This window comes from Aulonocara sp. 'chitande type north' Nkhata Bay, linkage group LG3, assembly GCF_057382095.1.
Source record: "Aulonocara sp. 'chitande type north' Nkhata Bay isolate Kocher_YH1m ecotype deep benthic linkage group LG3, A_spYH_male_GT1.1, whole genome shotgun sequence".
In the NCBI taxonomy this organism is placed as follows: domain Eukaryota; kingdom Metazoa; phylum Chordata; class Actinopteri; order Cichliformes; family Cichlidae; genus Aulonocara; species Aulonocara sp. 'chitande type north' Nkhata Bay.
The window spans coordinates 40,465,059-40,476,970 of NC_141346.1; positions in this window are offsets into that span (position 1 = coordinate 40,465,059).

Below are 11,912 nucleotides of genomic sequence, written 5' to 3' on the forward strand. Positions count from 1 at the left end.
GCTAGCGAGCTAACTTCCTGCTAACTTCTAACTCCGTTAAATGTCATAAATTCCGTATTCATGGATGCCTGGATGTTAAACTGAATTGTTACACCTGGCAGAGCAGAACACTGATCATTTTATTAAAGATGAAAGACTTTAGACAGTTTTTCAACTCTCAGTAATGCCATAGTGATCGTTTGATATATGGACCTGCAGCGGAGTTTAGACCCAGACACGGCTAGTGACGTCAGACTTAACGACCGGATACAATTACACAGTGAATTCGTGTTTATTATTATATTTAGAAAATAGCACAGTTTTTGTCTTTGTTGTGCAATTTTATTTTGTTGTATTTAACCGCGACACCTTAAAGGCCGGTCCGTGAAATTATTGTCTGACATTAAACCGGTCTGTGGAACAAAAAAGTTTGGGGCCCGCTGCCAGTGTTGCCAACTTAGCGACTTTGTCGCTATATTTAGCGAGTTTTCAGACCCCCTTAGCGACTTTTTTTCTAAAAAGCGACTAGCGACAAATCTGGCGACTTTTTCTGGTGTTATTGGAGACTTATTTATGACGACTTTTTGACGTGAAAGCGGGTATCGCTTTTACTCTCAACAAGTAGCGGGTGCTGCTGTGGGTACCTCGCCCGTTCCAAAGAGCTCACGGGCGGAGAATAGTCCTCCCCCAGCTGCTATCAGGGAAGAAGATGTTCACACCTATGCGTCCGAACTGCAAATGAATCGCGCATGAGCGAAGCCGCTGCTCCCGCACTGACTCTAACGCAGTCAGTTCTTCTTTTACTGTTATGCTGTTTTGTGGATCACGAGGTTTAAAACTACTTATACACACACACACACACACACACACACACAGTAACTCCACCAGAGTGCCTATTTCGGGTCACTTTTTCCGGTCCAAGCCCGGATAAAGGAGTAGGGTTGGAATTGTGACATTAAAAAAAACAATAATTGCTAAAATAAATTTAATTTGTAGTTATAAATAAATTCTAAATGCATTTAGGACGTTCTTTACTCACTTTATGTCTCTTCCATGATGTTATTTCTCTCTCCAACAACGTAGGTTACAATTATATTAGCTTGACCAATTATGCAAATTAGGCAATGACGTCATTTAGCGACTTTTAGGACAGCCAATAGCGATTTTCCTTACTGAGGAGTTGGCAACACTGACCGCTGCTCTAGACCTTAACTTCTGCGTGTGTTGAGGTTGACTGATTAAAAACATGAAAGCACAGGTGCTTATTTAAAATAGAAACCAGACTTTAAAATTCTTTAAAATTCCTAATTTGAATGCACAGGAAAAACAGCTGTAAATACACTTTTTTTAATGATAAAAGTGTGATGGAAATCAATGAAGCTGCCCTTGGATTTCCACTCCAAGTAAGTGTCCAACATTTCATTTCACTCTCACAGGGTTAGAAATTTTTAGATTGTTAACGCGAGTTCCAGTTTAATCTGTGGAAAATGCTTGAGGTTGAAAATGTGGAAAGAAAGCCAAAGAGAAACAAACAGTATGAATGTCAGCTGTTGTCGTATTTGGCCCAAACAGGTCTTGTTTAAGTCAAAGAATAATGATGAGAGCATCAAGAAGGGTAAAACTACACTCAAGTGACCTATTTTGAAATGTATTCATACCACACAGTTTGGAAAGCTGGATTCTGTGAATCTTTATCTTCCTTTCCCCACACAGAACAATTCAATCAGCAGTTTCTACACAGTGTAATCAGTACTTTCTGGGGAGATGGAATGGGTCAACGCATGACCTTTCTGTTGTGGGACGGCCTCCGATGGTCAGGCGGGACTCTTATTAAATGCCGAGACAAAATGTGAGTGGGAAATGCTGAGTTCTGTTTTTCTTTGCGCTTGTTGTTTTCATTGTCTCTCTCACTTCAAACATATGGCCGCAGGGATCTAATTAAGGCAGCCCCAGTGTTTCCTCCGAGTTAAATCTGTAACTTTAAGGTAATCGTCACAGATGCAATCAAATGCGCTGGCTTTAGCTGAACAGCCTTGACTCCCAAATACATTTTCCTCATTATCTGTGTACAGTGAGGTACATGTCTACACTTGGGTGTTACCTCTACTGGGAACTGGGGTGGTCTGCTCCCCTCATGTTTGTGCTTTCACTTCGAGTTTTCTCTGCAAGTATAAGTTGCCTTCAGTTGCTGCAGGCATACACTAAAAAATACACAAAATTGCCCTCATAAACACAAAGTAATCATTTTGAGTAAAATGCAACTGAAATACATAAAATAAATCTGGTTTATTTATTAAACTGATTGTATGCCAATCAAGTAAATTTTATTTGACCAGTTTCTTATGAAGTTATGTAACAAGTCAAATGGAAAATTAAATTTTTTTTAATTTTAATGATTTAATGTTAACATTTTGGGAATAAATATTTCTTTGACAATAGTACAGTTGTACAAAACAATTATGTACTAATATTACTATTAATATGCAGAATTTTTACATCTTAAACATAGAAAATACTTTCCATGTTCGTGAGTCCACTAGGGCAGCGGTCCCCAACCTTTTTTGTTCCAAGGACCAGTTTAATGTCAGACAATAATTTCACCGACCGGCCTTTAAAGTGTCACGGATAAATACAACAAAATAAAATGATACAACCAAGACAAAAACTGTAGTATTTTGTAAATATAATAATAAACGCGAATTCACTGTGTAATTGTGTAACTTTATTAGCAGCGTCCTCCTGAAACGCGCCAACAACATTGAGAGCAACATCCGCCTCTCTGCCCCTTGATGCTCTCTGGTTGCTTTGGTAACCTGTAAATGTTTCTTTCAAAATAAGACACACAAGTACAATGCAGGAAAAGACCCAGGAAAACCGAGTAAATGATAAAAACCCTGAAAACCATAAATTTTACACCCGAGCCTCAACTCTTGCAGCCCGGTACCAAACAACTCACGGACCAGTACGGGTCCATGGCCCAGGGGTTGGGGATCGCTGCACCAAGGTCCCAATACGTCATCAGTCTTTGTCATCAGTCCGTGTGGACGTCTTCGGACCTACTTGGTTTTTGTGATTCGCCCATAGAGAATTTACATTAAAATGCACCACCTACACTTGCTACCCAGGCGGTGGTCTTTAAGCATACGTCAAAATATTTTAACAGGAAGGACTCCTCGACCTTCAGGTTTACAGCTGTCTGTGTCCATAACAGAGTATAATTTAGCCTTTAACGCATTAAAATTACAAATCAGTGTTAAAACCTTTGAAAATGTTTTACAAAGAACTAAAGTAGCTTTTCTCCTGCAGCTGGCTAAAATCTAGTAATTCCACAGACAATCGCTTTCTATTTATTGTTCTATAAAGCCTTAAAATGCACACGTCCATGGCAATAATTCCTGAATGTTATATGTCACTAAATATACAGATAATCGTCTTGATGCATTCTCAATCATCCAGGAATTGACTTCTTCAGTCTCTGAAGAAGTCACTTGGATGAGCGACGAAACGTTTCTCCCAGAAAACGCTACGTCTAGATTAACAGAATCAACTTTTGGAGATACACATAATCATGGTAAATGTCATTGAAGGCTGTATCTTACTGACATTTCAAATATACTATTAAAGGCTAATGCGCATTTTACATACTTCCAGAACAAAAGCCTTTCAGTGACCTTTGTTGGTGGATCTTCCTCCTTTTTGTCTCTCGCTGGTCTTCATCAGACCCGGTAAGCTACGTCCTGGCATAATAATGAATCAGAGCTCGTTTGATAGTGACTGACATACACGAGGAGCTTCCCTTTTCTTTGAAGTCTTCTTGACGTTCTGAAGACGTTTTAGCCCTCTTCTTCTCAGGGAAACCTCTGAGACATATTTTGATTATCTCTGACAACATTTTACTTGTAGCTGACTCCGCTAAGAATTTCTATTCATTAGCCCACTTTCTCGTAACAAAAGTACAACTCCGACTGACTCTTCCATTGAAGCTTTGATTATATCCTTGCAAATTATGCTGCCAGTAGTTTAAAAAAAAGTGCTGGATTCAACTTCTATTCTAACAATGTCATAAATCTAATTGCAGTCAACCTTGCAATGCTTAAGTTTTCAACTGTGGTGTGTAGGCTACAAATAATTTTACTAATTTTGGCATGATTTCAGTTTCCTCATCACTTATTAACATCAAATTAGTTTTTACTGTGTTCATTAAAATGCAGCCTTTCCGAGTCTTTAGAAAGTTGCCAATTAGCCCGTGTAGTTCTGCTTCGATAAAGCATTTCAGATTACTTTCATTTGGCTTGTGCAGAGCTTCTGACCTATTTCTTTTTTTAAAGAACAGGTGGAAACTGCTAAATTGGTTTAAAATCTTACTTGGTGATCTTTGAACCTGAGGAAATTGAAAATCATTTGCCAGGTAGAAACACGCAGTACAGTATATACAACAATATCACCTTGCCAGACGCTTTTTGATCGCACAGTTAGTTCAAGGCCTAAACATCCCACTCCTTTTCACATTTATCTCTCAAATGCTCTTCAATCTTCTTCCCTTCATCTGCATCTGTGATTAAAGAGATTCCTGGATTTGGTAGATAAATAAACAGACACTTGGATGCCTCGCTTGGAAATGCGTTTGGTGGATTTTGAAACGAATTCCAACTCTTGTTTTTTCGTTTTACTCTCCAGCTGCTCTACACAACATCGCAAGTTCAACACAATGGCCCTAATATACTACAGGATAGCAGTTAACACTGTAAGCACTGAAAGTGACATTTCCAAAATCTCCTTTATAGAGCCCTAATTTTCACACCGATAACTAGACAACTCTGAGCCCAGCCTTCCTGAGCTGTAATGAGTTTAAGTCCCTTTCTGGCCAACTGTGCTGTCTCATTGTTTGATAGCAGTGTTATCCACACTCACTTACCCTTTCTCTTAGGCACTACAGGACCTCAGGGACTCAGCTCGTTCTCTGTGTTTACCAATTCCCGCAACCTAGCCAGGACTCTTGGGGCGCCTCTTGGAAATTACATTCCATAAGGTCCCCGAGACTATTTGGCTGGGTGGTAATAATTGCAAGGCAGGAAAAATCCTGAAGTGCAACTTCACACACATACACACACACTAAATGAAATGCTAGTGGGTAGATATATGTGATATATACTGGTTTTAACTTCAGCTGGACAGGATGTTGTGTTATTCTGTGGCTCACAAAGAGAACATTGCACTGAAGCAGTGTTTTAAATGTGCGTCTGATTTTTGGAAACATGTAACCCCCTTTCACGGTTAATTTAAATGAAGACAGAACAAACAAAGCTCATTTCACATTCACAAGTTTATCAAGATCAAGCTAATTAAACACATCTAAAAGGTTTTTTTCAAACAAGGAAAAGGTGTCCCTATGGAGCTGACATCAAAGTTGTATGATATTTCTTCATAACGTCTTCTGAATATCCAGTGTTGATATCCACAGCAAGAAGCTTTAGGATTGGCAAGCACGCAGCTCAGCTGACAACAACTTTTAAACTGAAATGATGCAGTTATTAATCACGGGTTGAATTCTTGCACCTGCTTTGCACATGCACATTGAGTGCTCTGTACTCTTAGCCACACAAATCTCATATAATCACACGTCTGTCTAAGGAAGTGGATTTGCAGTGGTCCTATTCCCCTGCAATACAGCAGTGATCTGCATGTCTGCCAGATGCATCATGTAGCTGTACTAGATGAATTTGGCTATAGATAGATGGATAGCATAAAGAGCTATTAACATTTGATACAAATGTTTAGCCCTGTGACAGACTGGCGAGCTGTCTAGAATTTATCTCACGGTTTGCCTTTTGACAGCTGGGATGAGCTCCTGTCCCCCAGTGATCCTGAAAAGGACAAAAATGGATGGATGGAAGAGTTGTGTTTATGACCCCCGTAGCTATTCTAGTCCAATATTCACTTTCATTTTAGCTTACCCTGCCAACTGACTATAAACATGAGTAACTCCTTGTTTCCCAAGGCAGAGAATAACTATTATGAGCTGTGCTGTGCTCTATTTTGGTGACTACAAGGTTTTGATGGAAATGTCTGACTCTTTACCTTCACAATATCACTATATCTCAGTTTGAAAACTTTCATTAGTACCCTTCTACCTATGGCATCTACATAGTTACTGCAAATTTCTTTGGCTACAATTCCATGATGTCAATCTCTTCTTCCCAAGGTGCTCCACTGGATTGAAATCAGGTGAATTTGAAGGCCATTTGAATACAATGAACTTTATGTCATGTTCAAGAATCGAATTTGAGCTTATTTGACCTTGTGTCATGGCACAAAAAAAACAGCCATCAAAAGTTGGCTTCACTATCACCAACAGCATGAATCTTGGCTACAAAGCAGGATTGATTCATGGTTTCATGTGGAGGTTTTTTTCCCCAGTTTTTTTCTTAGTGAGTCCATGTAAATTGTAGCCTCAGTTTTCTGATCTTAGCTGACGCACCAGGTCTTGAGTATTTAAAAGTAGAATGGGAGACAGAGCCTTCAGGTTTCAGGCCCCTTTTCTGTGGAACCAGCTCCCAGTTTGGATTTGGGAGAGAGACGCCCACTGTACCTTTAGGATTAGGCTTAAAACTTTCCTTTTTGATAAAGCATATAGTTAGAGCTGGATCTTCCATTTGTTATGCTGCAATAAGCCTTGCAATAACCCCATGATTCACCGAGTGTTACTTTTTTACTCACTATATCTCTGCATTTCATTTTTACTTATTATTAATCTCTGGCTCTCTTCTACAGCGTGTCTTAGTCCTCAACCGGTCGTGGCAGATGGCCGCTCCTCCCTGAGGGTTCTGGTTCTGCTGGAGGTTACCCATATGGAAAAGATATATATAAATCTTATAAAGTTTGTATCTGTCTTGTGTGAAGCTTGTATGAAAAGCATATAAGTGTGAAAACAGATATAAGATCCCTTGAAAAATTATATAATGAAACTTGTATGTTTTGGATTCTTACTAAAACAATGTATGAAAGTAATGCGAAAGTGGCCACTTTCATGAGTAATCACATATAAGTTTTTACTATTTCTTTTCCGTATGGGTACTTCCTGGTAAAAAGAGAGTTTTTCCTTCCCACTGTCGCCAAAGTGCTTGTTCAAAGGGAGTCATAAGACCTGGTTACCTTATAGTATATAGCGCCTTGGGGCAACTGTTGTGATTTGGCTCTATATAAATGAAACTGAAATGAACTGTAGCTCATCTGCTTCGAGGTCTGACATGCTGCACATTCAGAGGTGCTGTTCTGCATACTTTGATTGTAACAAGTGGTTATTTGAGCTACTGTTGCCTTCCTATCAGCACGAAGCACTGTAGTGATTGTCCCCTGAACTCTGACAACAACGAGACTCATTGTGACTACAAGTAGTCACATAGTGTCACATACTGTGAAAGAAACTCTCATGTGAGCTTTAATGTGGGATGTATACATAACCATTTACAAAAACTAGAATTATAAGAAGCACTGACCTGATACCCTGCATTTTTAAGGCTGAATAAGTTTTTCCACTACTGTAGACAGTTTAATGGCTAACTTACTCCACCACATTTCCTCACATGAAATGCCAAATGTCTGTCTTTTTGACCTACCTCCCCGCTCTGAAGAACACAATGACTGACTGACAACACGAGCCAAAAGGTGTCAGGGGCGAGGGGCGGGAGAGGGAGGCTGATAGAGCGAAAGGCCATTATTAGACTCATTCTGCATTTTTGGTGGGGAACGTCTCTGGAAATTGGAATTGTGCGACCTGCCAGTGACCGATAGGAGCTCTTTCAGTGAAATAAATAAACCAAAAATAAATAGATAACTTGGGTTATTTTTAAATTAAAACAATCAATCAAAGAGAGGGTGAGGAAAAAAAGAGAAGAGGAAGGCAGAGTGTGCTGAGACTGCCCATTAAGGCAGCAGTGGGGTTGTTATTTCCGCACCTGTGGAAGGACATAACTCAGGCGTGTGAGCAAAGCTGAATATGAATAAAGCCAGGCACGCTGGACGCTGGCCATTATCTGCAGCCGACACATATGCAGGGTGTAAGCCATCGGGAGTGTTTTAATCTCAATCCTGCGACTGTCTGCTCTCGCTGTAACACGTTACGCTGATGATATACATCATGAATTATGCACAGGGCAGGATGCTTCGTCTCTATCCTTCAGCCAGCTGAACTTAAGTTTCCCGGTCATATTTATTAACGTATACGTCAGAATTTTCCAATGAGCGGCACAACACGGATACTAGAATGAGTTCTGGATTTTGAATGAGGTTTTCTGGGATGCTTTTGTGTTTCCCTCTGTGAGGAATGTGTAATCCAGAACAAGCAAAGGGTGCTGGGATCAATTTCAGCAGATAAAGCTGCATCTACTTTGCTATAATGGAGTCCCATGTGTGACCTTATCACCTTGTCACACATTCGCCATAACAAGGTGGTTGATTTTATTGTAAACAACTGATATTGTTAGTCCCCTCAGCCTCCTGTCCTCTTCATTCAGCGTGGGCCTAATTAAGGCTGGATTTAGATGGTGGCATTTGGGTTTGTGTGGGCTGAGCGATGCTTTCTGGTAAATGACCACATCAGCGTGATGATTCCTCACTCTGTCTTACCCCAGCCCCCTCATCCTCATCCTCCACCTTCCATCTTCCTCATATCTTCCCCTCCCTACAGTCTGTCTCCTTCTATTTCCCACCAAGGCTGTGATTCAGCCGGTGATCCATGCAGATGTGAGGGGCCCACACGCTTCGGCCTGTCTAATTGTTATCATATTTTGTCATCTGCGGCCTGTTATTTTAGCCAGCTGTTAGAACGCATATAAATACCCGCTGACGTTTATTGAATGTCAAAGGCCACTGGGCAGCTGATTGATTCTGACCCCTTTTCAGTGATGTCAGAATGTGATTTGTTGCCACATCATGGCAATCTTAAAAAGCTATTTTCTCCGCCAGTGGAAATACTAACTATCACTCTGAGAGGAAAGCGAGACTCGGATAAGTCCAAAATTAAGATTAATGGGCATTTTAGGAAGCCTGCCAGAAACTATGAAGATATTTCTTGGATACATTTAAAATAGAAAAGAGAATGTCACAGACGGCAATAATTAATAGATTTTGGGTAAAACTTTAGAGAAAGGGCAAAGCCTTTGTATTAGCAAAGCTGTGTGTTCAAGCATGTAATAACAGAAAGCTGGAGTTAACAGCACATAAAATAATAGCCCTGTGGATTAGTATCCAGACTTCTCCTGATTTTCTTAACTTTCTTTAATTAACATTTGAATAGAAGTAAAGTAAAAACACATGTAAGTGGAAAGACCCAAATAAATAAGTTGAAACAATCTGTAGGAAAAATAAATAAATTAAAAATCGATGTTACATGTACAACACAGAGTCATGATAAAAACTGTTCTTTAATATTTAGCATGCTTAACTCAACTGTAGCTCAGAGGCTTTTTTGCAGTTTCTCTGAGCATTGCACAATCTTGGGGTGAATTTTCCTGGGATGTACACTCTTGGGACGAATGGCAGCTGTCTTCATTACAGTCAATAATCTTTCACACTTTACTGAATGTTGGACTTCAAATTGTGCCCTAATAACCCTTCCAGATTGATGGGCAACAACAATCCGGTCTTTAAGTTTGACGTTATTAGCCGTGTTTGGGCCCAAACTCCGCTGCAGGTCCCAAAGTCAAACGAACATTGTGGCATCACTGAGTTAAAACTGTCTAAATTCTTTCATCTTTAATAAAATGATCAGCGTTCTGCTCTACCAGGTGTAACAACTAAGTTTAACATCCAGGCATCCATGAAAACCGAATTTATGAAATTTAACGGAGTTAGACGTTTGTAGGAAGTTAGCTCGCTAGTTTCTGTGTAAATATAATATACCATGTTCTGACTGAGAGATTTCTGAAAAAAATCAATAGCTCTGCTATCACTTCCAACATAAACGAAGACAGGAAAGTAAACAGTAGTTGATGTTTGTAGGGTTACTGAAGTTGGGCTAGCTGGTATATAATGATGTGCTACCTGATTGCTAGCTACACAGCTATGTTAGCATAACATAAACACAGTGAAACTGGAGGATGAATGCTAACTTTTTTCCACTCGATAAAAGTTAATGCGAGGGTTCCCGAAAGTTAGGGACAAATGCAGTTGCATGGCAGGATGCTGTAAAAGGACCAAGCTTCAGTCAGGAGAACAACTGAGATAATCCATCCACAATACGAGGTTAGTCATTAATATACTGCTGCATGGGCTGGGCTGTAGTTACATCGTCTTTGCTGGTGTTTTTCCTCCTTGGCATTGTTAACACACAACAATATCACCAAACGAATAAAAATTATATTTCTGTAAAAGGAGTCAATCAACATAATGTGCTTTAGTTAACATGAAGGTATATTTATCTAATTTTTAGACCTGCTAAGGATCAGATGATTTTTATTATGATACATTTCAACAGTCTACTTTTCAAATACTGAATATGAGTGCACAGTGTTTATGTGATCCTCTTTAAAGTCTAACAGCATTTATTAGTCATCGTTTAGTGAACAATGCACAGTACGGTGTTACAATAGATCGGTCGGCGAAGTCAGCAGCACTGACATCACAATGGGAGACAAGCCTAACTTGTTATTTACCACTCAATGCTAAACAATTATTCCTGAGCAGACACTGTATGGATAAAGCCTATTTTTAACTGCAAACACGTTCGGTTTGAGTGGCGTCACAACACCCAATTAATGGTCTGACCTATGTATACCTGTTCAAGCAAACTGTTATTTTGTTCTCGTACCAAGCTTCTCTTGACAATATCGGATTATTTATGACGTCAGTCGGCTTGACTCTGACGTTTTTGGGCAAAGTGGAACTTCACTCAAAATTGAATGCACCAACAAAATATGCTGGTCCTAACCCCTTCCTTGTTACCAGCTGAACTGACCAATAATACTTTTTGTAACCATGTTGACTGTGCAGTCAACATCTCTGTACAAAACTGTACAAAGGACAAATTAGGGTTTACTGTAAATACCCATTTTGTGTCCGATCGATCTCTACTTTGTGAGCATGGAAACGGAGAGAGCCAAAGTGAGGTCTGACACGCCGATGATGTTTTTGTTCTAATGCACTGAGTAATAGTTGGGAACTGTCCACTAGATGCTTCAAAGTAACCTTTTGCTGTGATAACAGCCCACTCTCACTTACTCTCAACAAGCTTCATAAAGTAGTCACCTGGAATGCTTTTCCAACAGTGTTGAAGGAGTTTCCTCATATGTGCACAAGGATGCTTTTCTTTTACCGCATCCCAAACCATTTCAAGTGGGTTTAGGTTGAGTGATTGCGGGGGCCAGGCTGTCTGATGCAGCACTCAATCACTCCCCTTTTTTGGTCAGATAGCCCTAACCCGGAGGTGACGTTAATTGGCAATTGCTGAGGATGGTTAACTGTAACAAACTCATCCTCTGCAGAAGAGAGAACTTTTGGTCTTCCTTTTCCTTTGATGGTCTCCATGAGAGGCAATTACATCACCATGTTAGATTTAGTTTACGAACTGACTGACCCATAAGTCTTTAAATAATGATGGACTGCTGATTGCTTTATGGGTTTGATGATTGATTGATTTAATTTTTTGCCTTATAACCACAGTAACAGAAAAAAGCCATTTGCTGCATAGAAACGGCACAATACGAGTTAAATTTCACCAGCTAACAAGCAAAAGTTAAATGCTAACATCGTACGATTAGTGCAAACAGTTGATATTTTCAACTGTGATGGATTGGTGACCTGTTTGGGGTTTGCCTCGGCTCTGTCCCCCCTGCCACCCTGAATTGGATAAATGGTTAGAAAAATGGATGGCTGTCTTGTTTTGTGGTTGATGCTATAAATTGAAATAAAAAAAAAGGCTGACAGAAGAGACAGTA